Below are 12777 nucleotides of genomic sequence, written 5' to 3'. Positions count from 1 at the left end.
TGTCCCCAGGTCTCAGTTAATATACACAGACTATTTTAATGCGATGATATTTATGCCAATATCTCGATTCCCAGTAAATGATAAAAAAGCCAATAAAACAACTATGGTGTCTTGTTCTCTGACTGAGACATGGAAGCACAAAAAAATGTAAACTGAACACTGAGAAGAAAACAAGGCACCACAGTAGATGTCATTCTGTTGCATCCTGGGGTGTTCCAAGTGCAACTTTGGAAAAGCAGCTTGCAAGTCTGAAAGACTTAAATAGAGAAATGCAAGCTGGGGTGTTACACAGCAAGCAAGAGCTCCGTGCCTGTTGCTTGGGCTGCTCAATAGCTACAGCAGTTACTTCATGTGCAGCACAGCTAGAAAGATACTTGGCTTGTGTTCTATATCCTTTCTTTTGGTTCTTCTAATCCCTTCTGTTTTGCCCCACCCTGTGCCCAGCTTGTTTTGAGGATGTGTGTCCCAGCCTGTGCCGCTGCAAGGGGTGGGATGGCTGTGTTCCGCTCAGAGGGGTGGGATGTGCTGTGTTCCCGGGCTGCAGAGGGGTGGGATGTGCTGTGTTCCCGGGCTGCAGAGGGGTGGGATGTGCTGTGTTCCCGGGCTGCAGAGGGGTGGGATGTGCTGTGTTCCCGGGCTGCAGAGGGGTGGGATGTGCTGTGTTCCCGGGCTGCAGGGGGTGGGATGTGCTGTGTTCCCGGGCTGCAGAGGGGTGGGATGTGCTGTGTTCCCGGGCTGCAGAGGGGTGGGATGTGCTGTGTTCCCGGGCTGCAGGCTGGCACTCGTAGGTTGTGTTGCTGGCTCGGCCTGAGCTGGTGCTTCAGTCTGCCAGATGTGGCACTGACCAGAGCACCTTTCCTTAACCTCCAGTTAAGGGCTTTGAAATTGGCATAAAGGTGAAGGTGCTGGAGAGATTAAAACCCATATGATTGCCTGTGGCTATTAGATTGCTCTGGAAACACATAAAAACTTTGATGAAGCTCTGCCTATCAATAAGTAGTATTTTCTTTTAATGGCAGAAACATTTGTGCTAATTTGTCATTCCACCTTTACTGACTGATGGTTAATGTGCCTGATGGTGTGGTTCCTTTTCCAAATTTCCTTTATTGCTTTTAAATAAGCAGAATTACAGTTGGAGAAGTCACACCTGCAGGATTAAAATAATTTATCAAGAAAACGCCACAAATTTAATAACTCAGGAATAACGAATCAGATTATTTTTTTCCATTCTGAGCAAAATCAAGGTGCTTTGTTTATTGCTGCTACTGTTTTGTTTTACCACCTAATTTGATTGCTGTAATTAAAGTGGCTCTTCATCTTCTATCTGTCGGTAAGTCAGAAAATACTGTGTTAATTCTGGTTTGCACAGTTTGTGGGCTTGTTTCGTTGTTTGAAACTAACCAGAAATGTATCACGGTGACCCATCGTAGCTGAAGTGCCTCCAGGAAAGAGGAAGTCTTGGTTTTTCAAGTAAAATGACTTTCGCAGACAGTCCTGGAAGCGTAGCGGCCCCAGGGGGCTGGTTGTCGGTTCTGACCGCTCTGGCGGAGCTCGGGCCAGCGGAGCAGGAGCAGAGCCCTTCTCCCGCAGCCTGAGGGCGGCAAAGGAAGGAGAGCAGAGCCCTTCTCCCGCAGCCTGAGGGCGGCAAAGAAGGAGAGCAGAGCCCTTCTCCCGGAGCCTGAGGGCGGCAAGAGAAGGAGAGCAGAGCCCTTCTCCCGGAGCCTGAGGGCGGCAGGGGAAGGAGAGCAGAGCCCTTCTCCCACAGCCTGAGGGCGGCAAGGGAAGGAGAGCAGAGCCCTTCTCCCGCAGCCTGAGGGCGGCAAGGGAAGGAAAGCAGAGCCCTTCTCCCGCAGCCTGAGGCCAGCAGGAGAGGGAGAGCAGAGCCCTTCTCCTGCTCCGCCTCTCTGGCGGGGAGGAAGGTTCGTGTCGCCGGGCCGAGCGGACACGGCAGGTCCGGTCGATGGCGGCTGTCGCCGCCCGCTTCCAGCGTTCCCCAGGTCGCCAGGCACGGCGGGAGGCGGGCCCAGAGAGCCTCGCTGACGGGAGAAGGGCCAGGTCGGCGTAGCGGATACCTGTGGCCGTGAGGTAAGGGACAGGGGAGCGCCGGGAAAGATTTCCGCCCAAAAGGCGTGGGGGGCGGGGGAAATTTATAAAAATAAAAAAAAAAAAAAAAAAAAAAAAAGAGAAGACTCGACTCCGCCGGGACTCGAACCCGGAACCTTTGAATCCCTTCAAACCCTCTAGAAGTCCAATGCGCTATCCATTGCGCCACGGAGCCACCTGTTGGAGTCTTTTAACCCTGTCCATAGAGCCTGCGCGCGCCGTCACGCGTTAGCCCCGAATATTTTGGCTTTTTTTGTCTTTCTTTTTTTTTCAATTTTATTTTCCTTAAGCAGCATGAATAGGGTTATTCGTACACGGTGCTGCGCAAACGAGTCTCGCGGCAGCCCCTACGTGCTGCCTGAGCGCTGCCCGCAGCCCGGGTGTGGCCCACAGGTTCCTGAGTAGCGCTCGCCACCGGGCTGCGTTCTCATTTCTTACGGAAGACCGACTTCATCAGTGATCACTATAAAATATTTGTTGGCATCTCACTCTGGCGTTTCCAGTAGTGATCCTTATGCTCGAGGGATATAATTATAATCCACAATTGGCCTTACATTGAGAAACTCTTCCTCCATTTGTCTGTAAATGCTCGGTAGCACCGCCCTCCCCCATGGATTCCGAAAGAGAAGATTTTTCCATAAAAGCTGTAATTCTAGCCCGAAACAAGTCCGTGATAGTATATTTTTAATAATGAATAGGCATAATAGAAACCCAAGAGACAAGAGTAGGAGGTATTCTTTCTTTAACCTTGCAAGTGGAGCCTGTGGCCTGCTGCTCGGGGAGGGACGCGGGGCTGCCGGCACCGGCCCCGGGAGGGCCCCGGGCAGCGAGGCCTATGCAGTGAAACTTTGACATACTCGTGCTGCACTTTATCGTGATTTAAAAGTACAGGTATCCGTAAGAGTGGCGAAAAACATGTAACTAAGCACGCCCTAAAATCTGAGGAACAAGGAAGCTAATCACACCGATGTAAAATAAACTGGCTCGGATCCACAATCACCGAGGTATTGCAGCCAGGGCTGAGATAGCGAGTGTAATGAATAACCGCGGTGACTCAGGCAGTGCCTCCTGTGCTTCCTAGGGAGCCGGCTGCTGCCGTGCCTGTGGCCAGCAGTGAGCCGCAGCTCATGAGCTGCCTGGTGACCGAATAGCTCCTGCAATGCTACCCAGAAAAGGAGGTTGCTGGAAGGGTTCAGCAGTTACAGCAAGTACCAAACTGGGGGTACAGCCCCCAAGCTAAGAGAGTGTTGTTGAGCCAGAACATTTGTAAACAAACCAAGAATCACTAAGCTGTACAAGATTCAGAGCAGGTCTGGTTGAATTTGCAAGCTCTGGGTCTTGCCACAATTGTTCTATTATGGACAGAACTCTTCATAGTTCTCCTGGTAAAGGAATGCAGATCTGGAAAATTTGACTCCTTAAAGCTCTGTATTGCAGAAAAGAAACAAAAGTCTTGTTTTTAAGAACTGAGCTGATCTTCAGAATAAGCTTAAATTTATGTTTGTGCAATTCAAATGAACCTCTTGTAAGTAACTAAGAATCACTGTAAACATCTTGTAGTTTGTGGACACCTGGGCATGTTCATTGTGGGGTGCAGTGAGTGCTGGTGCCTCACCAGTGTGATCTGGTATCGTGGCACCTTTGGACAGCATGGCACCGAGTGGCTGCAGGTGGTGAAGAACCATTTTTTGTCACAAGACTGGTTCTGAGACTCTCGTATGTTCGTTGTGGATAGTTGGTTTATAAAGGTAGATAAAGGCTGGTTCCATTCATGCGGGAGGACTGACGGGGGAAACGTTTGGAATTTTTCCAGAAATTTTTCAAAATATTCAAGTAATTTTGCTTTTTTATTCTGTAAATGTAGTGCCGGTGCAAAGTCCCCCTTTGCGTTTGGACAGCAGATGGAGCTACTGCATGAGAAACAGGGCAGCTCCCGGGTCATGAACCTACGGAACGTGCTCAGAGGCAAAAACCACCGATCTCATTATCCTTTGCTGCCGTGTGTACCCACATCAGTCCTTTGGACTTTCCCTCTTCTGGGACTGTCTGAAGTCTGCTTCTGTTGCAAGCTGGCTTTCATTTCAGCTCCTCTTCAATTTCATGTTCTTTATCAAGGAGCAGAAATTATTTGGAATAGAGTTGTGCTGGGTTTAGTTACCCGCACTCAGAGAAATTTTGCTGAGCTCTTTTGCTAATTTTCAAAGGGAGGAGAAACTGAGGTAGGAATACTTTGACACAAGACAGGAAATTAATCAATGGACGCAAAAATTATTATCATCATATAGCAGTCTTCTATTGATTAAAATAAATCTAGACATTATTTATGAAATTAAAGTGATCTGTGAGAAACTTTTTACAACATAGTTTTCAACATTAACTTCTGTTAATGTACTGTAGTGCTATGTACTGTATATCCAAGTACTTTTGGTAAGATGTGAGCTTTAAAATGAATTAAAATGGCAATTTCCAAATTTGTAGGGCTTCCACAGATATTTGTTGGGAGTACCACCACCTTTCTCTAAAAACAAGTGTGATTAATATACTTTTTGAAAGAGGTCAGAGAAGGCTGTAATGTATAGATTACCTAAATGGGACCCTTACACCATCTCTACATTTCAGGGAGGGTTATTACAACCCTACTGCTCTAATGATTCATCTGTGTAGTGCAGCAAGCGAAAGCACTCTTCAGACTGGCAGGAAAAAATACTGGGATGTACAAGGTCTGAGGATACTGGAAAGAATTCTTTCAGGGAGGGTTTCTTTTGGTAATTGACAATTTGATTAATTTTTTTTAAATTTATTTTCTTAACGTGAAGATAAGATAAATGCATTGTAGATGCTTCTGCATCTCTGCCTTTTCCTCAGGGAAGGCTGTAATTGCCATGTGACTGTCAGGGTATTGGAGAATTTGTTCATCAAGCTGCCAGTAGGAAGCTGTTAACCTCTTCCAATTCTCTTATTTATGGCTGTTGTTGGCCTAATGCATGTTCTGCCCTCTTGAATATGTTTAGGTAGACAGGAGAAATTCCCAAGAGCAATGCCTTTGAGAAGCTGGGGACACATGATCAGTTATGCCAAATCATCTCTACAGGGGGCTATAATGTTAATTCTGTGTAGTTCTATTAACAGATCAGGTGCTGCAAAGCCGTTTACTTCAAGAGTGCTCCATGGGAGTGCCAAACCTGAGCAGTCATACAGCATCTCTCAGAGAACTGCAACAGGACGTTTGGAGAAGTCCTAGCTAGTGCCTCTGGCCAAAAGTGGAGTACATCTGACTTACAGAGAGATGGGAGACTGTTTCAAGACAATTTCAATGTTTTCAGTGTTTTCTGTTGTTAATTTGATCTGTTTTCTTCATCTTGGCAGAATTCTCAAATTCTAACCCTGGGTTTGTCTTGGCCCTGAAGCATGGCAAGGCAAGCAATTCACATTTTCTTGTAGGGCGATATCCAGCTCCAGGATTTTAGCTCCATAATATTTCTATGGAATTGACAACTCTTCAATCAGTATCCCTAGCCTTTTAACTGTTTGAGCACATTCTTGACCTTTCTCACTCCTATTCTTTTACCCCAAGTGTGAAGGAAGTGTGACTGAGCAGCAGACCCTGCACAGGCACAGTTGTGCAGAGAAGATGCTCAGCAGCTCTTGGTTCACACACACAATGGACAAGGAAGATCATCAACCACCACTGCTACAAAGGAGTTACCTGTGGATTCTCTGTGTCCTTTGAACAAAATGATGTCACTAGAGGGACATCACTACTGTCTTACGCCTTTTGTACCCCTGCAAGCTATCTACCAAAAGGGAAACAAATCTCTTCCAATTTCACAAATTACAGAAAGATCAGAGTGACTTCTTGTGAAAATGAGCATTCTCTTGTACACAGGTAGAAATCTGAAATTATTTTTATAGTAAGAGAAGATCGCAGGGCTTTTTTCTGATATAATTGCTACTAGAGTGTAGATCAGGGATGCACAGGAGCTAAGGAGCTAACTGAGGAAAAGGAGCTGTGACAGGAGGTCAGCAGGCTTTGTACAATCAGGAAAAAAAGGAGCGCTCAACAGAAAAAGCAGAAGGAATTTGAAGTTTGTGCACAGTTGGAAAACTAAGATGTCATGGGAAATAGAATAGCAGTTACCTGAAATGTATACTTCAGTTATTACTTTGTTAGTAATTGCTAACCTTTTAAAATTCAATTTGATGGTATCAAATGGTTTTATAAAGGAAGATTGATTTCAGAATTCCAGTTGTAGGTAGACTGACTCGTGGTTAAATGATTTGATCAAATATGTCTGCCAGTCTCTAGCAGAGCCAGCTCAGCTCTGACTTAACTATCTGGAGTTCTACTCCAATCTTCTTTTTCTTATTTTCCATCCATAAAATTGTATAATGAGTGTGATTATGTAATGCAGTTACACTACTATTTTCAGAACTGTTGGTCTGCCAAATTTATTGCTAGTTGCAATAGATTATGTTCATTATTTGACCTAGATTTACCATCATACTGGCCAAGTTAAAGTCTGGCTAATTCGTATTACAGCTGGAAGACTTAATTTACCATGTGTTGAAGATAATAGTTGTATGAAAGGAAAGTGAAAAGCAAAGTTAGTTTCTACAACAAGTACATTAAAATTTGTTCTTGAGAATCTTTGTTGAAATGACTGTGTGAATAGGCAGCTGCATCTTATACTGGTATGCTCTAATATTAGTTTGATCAGTGCTTCAAGACTCACAAATGTAAAAAAAAAATATGCTTTGTGTCTGTAAGCACAGTAAATTTGTTTTGGAAGTCATTTAGATATTGTGTAAGTGAATGCCATGTTGCAATCCTGCACTAAGGCCAAAGCAGAGCACCAAGCTCAGACTCTGCACTTTTGTAATCTATCAGCAGAACTTTTTCCCTCTTTTAACAGCCATAGTGGAAGCACACTGAACTAGCAAGTGATTTTTATAGCTAATCCTTGCATAGTCTTTGCTCCATATTCTCCTTACAATTTTTGTATCATAAAACCAGTCATTGAAGTTAATGCAACTTATCACCCAGCAGAAGTTACAGTATGAAGAAACAAAAAGCTGCACATCAAAGAGTCTTCTGTGCAGACAGAGCAGACAAAAGGCTCCTTTGTGATGAATGTGCAGCATTAGCTCTGCCACTCTAAATCAGCAGTGAATTTTCTTCAATTCTAGCATTGAAGTAAAAGAATATCCTTTGTTCTTCTAGGGGTTTACTTTCATTTCCAAACTGCTGGCAGGCATTAAGCATTGACTTAACACACAAAATTAATTTCCTGTGTTCAGAATTGTGATATACTTTTATAGAGGTGTATCCTGGTTTATTCAAATTAGTAATAGGTACCAGTCATTCCTGCAGTGAAGTGAAACAGGCAGCTTCCACAGTCAGTGATGTCTGGAAACCATAGGAATCACTGCTAACAAGACCCCTGATTTTTTACCACACCCTCCACTGAGATAATGTATTGTTGTTGTTGTTTGTTGTTGTTATTACAATATATTACTGTAGTACCTGAGTTCGCAATCACTAGGGTTTGGAATCTAGGAAAATAGTATGAAAGAGCCAAAAGAAATACCATCACAGCTTCCATCCAAAATTACAGAGATTAGGGGAGACATTTACACCCAGCTGGAGGGTCAGGGACATTTCAATCAGATTTCAATACAAGTGGCCTTTTTTTCTATAAACTTGCTACAAAATTATCAAATGCTTTTGTTAGTGCTGTGATGACACAGTGCCTAAAAAGGGGAATATGGCTTCTTAATTTACCTTTAAGGACTAATCTTATTCACAGGTAGTTTGGAAGGGAAATAGGCCCTTTTTGTATTTGGTATTAATTGCTATGTAATTGGTATTTGTCAAATAGAGGCCTGGTGCTTTTTGACTGTGCTTTTTTTTTTGTTTGACAGCAAAGCAGTTATCTACTAGACATAGTTGTATGTTTTATGTTACCAATAAGAATGAGAAAGATTGAAATAGCACTTGGTGAAAATGTGAGAAATTGTATCTCTAGGCAGGCTGGACAAGTAACTTTAACACTGGGTTAAAATGGAATCATGGAATCTGGTAGAGAAGTTACTTTAGAATCCTTAGAAAATCTGAGAGTGTAAGTGAATAAAAGAAGGGGCAAAGGGGAAACATAAAGACCTGGATTATGGAGAATGAGGTCTCACATTAGCAACCAAAATGGTTGCTAATAAAATTTAGTTAAGGGGTTGGCTTTGGGTAGAGGTTGTTTTTTCAGGGTCTTCATTTCTGCAGTGCAGAATGGGTTTAGAGTGAGTGTGCAGTTAAAACATGATAGAACATGATGAAAACAGTTCCTCAGGTGCATTAATTTCCTTCTTCATAAAATCAGAAATTCAGATTGTTTTGCTGTCTCTGTGTTGGCAAAGCTTGTGTGACATACATCTGATGTGGGAATTCGCAAGTGCAAGCCATGTACAGTTTAATATACTTACTTTAATATATACTTTATATATACTTATATACTTTAACTTATATATGTATATATATATATACTTATATACTTTAACTTTAATATAGTTGTAAATGGCAGAATCATTGGTTTTCAGCTCATGAATTTTAACACTTCTTATGTGATACCTCTCTTCCTTGTGTTTCATGTAAAAGCAAATTAGTGACCTGTTGATTTGCATACTGAGATAGGGGTTTGTTAAGGTCTCAGTAAGGAAGACAGACTATAAAATATTGCTTAAAATGACATTTGTTGTGGCTAACACTGTAAAGGAAAAGGATAGCATAGGTAGTTTTATTTCCTTCCAGATGCTGAGTTGTGTAGTATTGAACAGGTCCCAAATCAGAGCTCAGCGCACTGGGTAGATCATGTCCAGGGAAAGGGCATCTGACACTTTGGTTTTTTGAGCTCTCACAGGATTTTCTTAAAACAATTCTATTTCTCATGTCTACTGTCAAACAGAAAGTCAATTCACTTAGGGGCTGTTTGTTGCACTTTTAGATGAAGACAAGGGCACACGGCCAGTGCAATGAGCGGTGTGGAGCGAGAGCCACCTGTGGGCCCTCTCCTCCAGCTGGCTGTGTCCTGCGGCCACGGGAGATGTCCCAGCAGAGCCTGAGCGCCAGCTCTGCATCAGCACAGCCCCGGCCTGCGCCTCCTGTGGCCGTCACTGATCCCTCACCCAGGCAGCTTCTGCCCAGCATCAGTGCTCTGGGAGCAAACGACCCCTGGGGAAAGAGCCGCACAGTGATGCAGTCACACGTCTAGGTTTTGAGAGCACCAGTGTTTCTAGGGCGGATATACAGCCTGGGTGGGTGGGCAGTGATCCTAACGGGAACTTTTAGTAACTTCCATATCATCATCATCATCAATACTAATACCACTAATAATAATATATTATAAAATATAGTGTGATGCTTGGAATAGATAAGTTTACCTCTCCCTATTAGTTTGTTGAACTCTGGACTGATGGAGGATGTTTTAGAGCTTGTGCATAGTTCTACATTGACATGAATTAATTAATTTTGTTGGGAGCAGGGGAGGTGGTGATATTTGGGTTTTCTTCTTTCTTCCGTTTTATAAATAACCTTTTTTACAATAATTTTTAATAAATATTTTTTTTAATAAGTAGCCTGCAAAACTCAGCTGAAAGTAGGAACTTCTGTATTTCATAATGGCTCATTGGCAAATAGATGGCACATTTTTCACCTAGTAGAAAAGTAAAAATAATAATTAAAATTAAAGTGTGAAAAAGTTTACTCAACGCAGTATTCAACTTCTTGATTTAGGGGGAAAAAAATCCAACCTCTCTGCTCAGTTATCGTCCCAGTGATTCATCAGCTGCTGTCTCCTGGGCAGGTCTGACTGCTGATTGGGCACAGAACTTCTCAAGGTGTGTCTTTTGTCAAGAAGCTTTTGCATTTTAAGAGCTCACAGTAGACCATGATAGCCTGCTGCTATGGTAAGAACTGTTGTATGTCTGTTTGTTAACCTGTACAGTCTTACTGTTAGAAACAGTGCTTGGTGTTAGTAACAAATGATTAAGTGTGTTAGCAGATGTTTCCAAATCAACTTTTTGTGGGTTTAAAACCTGGAAAGATTTTCATTTTGGATCTTAATTGTGACAGCTATTGCTCAGTATGCTAGTAGTGTTTTTTTAAATTCTGAATTAAAGTAACTGTGAATATATAACAGTGAGGGGTATTGTCAAATCGAAAGAGAATTAGATGAAAATATTTTTTGTAATGTTGTAATACTTTGAGAGAAAAACATTTATAATATTTTAGATTGTTTATATTTTTTTCAAAAATTGTATGTGTCAACTATTTTCAAGTTAAGTAATACAAGGAAACTTTCTTCTCATGTTGTATTATCTTCAGGGCAATTTTATTTTTTCAGAGTTATGAATTGGCTTTTTTTTTCTGGTGAATTTATCAATCTAAATTATTTGGAAGATAAAATTAATCTGATTTTCACATATCTTTTCAGCTGACTTTGAAAAAATAAGGGAGAATCCTGAGGGAAAATACAGGGATATATTAGAAACATTTTTACTTTGTAATTGATAGGTTTATGTCAGCTTAACTATCAAATAAAAAGATGCAATCACAGAGACTGAAAAAATTTGAAACGTGCTACATAGAGAAGTTTGCATGTAAATGTCTGTGATCCAATACTGCTGGAGGATGGCAGAAAAGGCTGGGGAAAACAGCAGCTGTAATACCCAGCAGGGTAATGTCTGCTCTCCTCCTTCACAGCAGCACTGCTCAGAGCTCAGAACACATGACTGTACTTGTTTCAGCTCTTGGAAAAATGTTGCAGTCATGGCACAAGCACCAACTTCTTTGTGAGGGATGATATCTAATAAAAGGAGAGTTTCATTTCAATATTACCTAAGTAAAAAATTAATTTTAGGATAATAATTAATTTTAGGATAATACATAACTGAAAACAAAGAACATTTAAGGATATATGATTTAAAGAGATATTTAAGTAACTCTCTCACCAAACTATTAAAACCACAAGGGTTTTGTAGATATTCAGACAGAAGTTTCTTGCTACTGAATTACATGGATTGGGTTCTAGTTCCTTGGCATATTTCTTGGTTTTAAAAGATTTTGTGCTTTACAATTTTGTGCTTTAGAATAGTAAGATTCTTTGTTTATGTACTTGAGGACTGTCTTCACAGTTAGTAAAGTTAGAGTGAATTTTTTCTCAGAATTTTAACTCTTGAGCACCAGTCAACACAAGAGGTGCCAAAATGCTGGTAAAATAGTGTTATATACATAATATACTTTTTCTAAACATGGTTGTTTTGATCTCTCCCAGCCTTTTCTTGTTTGCATATTCACCTCTGTGATACTGTAATATCAGAATACCCCTCTTTCTAGGTGTTCTTACAATGACACCAAACACATTCTTCTCACCAGCAGCTGGCACCATCAAAGAAAGATTTTTCAGTATGCAAATACACTTAGCTACAACAGCAATTTATGTAATTTATGTCATGTTCTTCTCTTGCTTGTGCAGGCTTTAGTTCTATGTGCAGGGGTCAGAGACAGGTTTCTATTTCTACGTGCCATGCTGTCAGCAAAGGAGCAAGATAGTAAGAACTTTGAAATGCATTAATCATTTATGAGCAAGACCCTCATGGTGCAATTAATTTAACCATTCCCTTATTTAGGTGATTTTTTTTGTCTGAGCTGAAGCTTTAAGGATCACCGTGTGTCCTATACTTCAAGCTCATTTCCTTTGTCTTGCAGCCATTGTGCTGCAACGCAAGAAGAACCAAAGTGCAAGTACTATTGATAGAGGCAGGTGTGCTTCATGAGGTTAGAAATTTGATTTCAAGAAATGAGATGTTGTGCCTTTGTTGCTTGGATGGTGAAATTATAAGATACTCTGAATTACATATTTTTAGGTGGGTTTTGCTTTCAAAAGATGAAGCGTGCCATACCTTAGAGTCCCTACTGCAGAATCACCACATTGTATTTCTAGAGTTGGGTGTAGTTCATCAACCAGCTAGAGAAAGATACATGTATCTGCTAAAGAATACTCTCAGACAGTGTTTGTCCAATTGGAGTCCAGGAAAATCACTCAGCAGTTCACAATCATTGTAATGGTGGATCACATCAGTGTCTGCTGTGTGCATGTGCATTCAGTCACGTGTTCGTAAAACAACAAATACTTATTTGTGTCCTCCTCTTTGGCCACATGCAGTAATAAACTGAGTTCAAACAGCAAACTGCTCATCTAAACTTCTTGAAAACAGCCATTGATTTCATGCCTATAACTTTTTCTATGTGTCCCAGCAGCTGATTGCAATCAGCAGTGCCAGTGTTTGGACACTCACACATCTGATTTGTTGCACTGAAGTTCTACATCTCAGTGCATTATTGGTTCCTGCAGTAAATGGCACTTACAAACTGTGCAAGGATTGCAGAATCCTTTGCAATGGATTACATGATTTGAATAATAATTAGATGCCAGGCTAAGTACTCTTTTTTGTCATATAAAAGGGTTTCTGAAAAAAAGGAAAATAATCTAGTCACTGTTGGAGTCCTTTCTGTATATTTTTAATGAAAGGCCTCTCACTCTATTTGATGGAGCAGTGTCTTCAGATTAGTGCTGCTTTCTTAACTGTGTCTAATCTCATTTGATTTAAGCATTATGGAATAATAAA

General features: G+C 41.4%; 1 non-coding gene across 1 annotated transcript; it reads right to left on the bottom strand.

The window, feature by feature from the left end:
• Positions 1-2191: 2191 nt before the first annotated feature.
• On the bottom strand, positions 2192-2278 carry TRNAR-UCU. Its single transcript is given in 2 exon segments — positions 2192-2227; positions 2242-2278. It is a non-coding gene; the product is annotated as a tRNA-Arg (tRNA).
• Positions 2279-12777: the final 10499 nt, after the last annotated feature.

The sequence above is a fragment of the Camarhynchus parvulus genome, chromosome 8, assembly GCF_901933205.1.
Source record: "Camarhynchus parvulus chromosome 8, STF_HiC, whole genome shotgun sequence".
Lineage (NCBI taxonomy): Eukaryota > Metazoa > Chordata > Aves > Passeriformes > Thraupidae > Camarhynchus > Camarhynchus parvulus.
The sequence above is the reverse complement of the archived record's forward strand: the minus strand, read 5'-3'. Positions and strand labels throughout refer to the sequence as shown.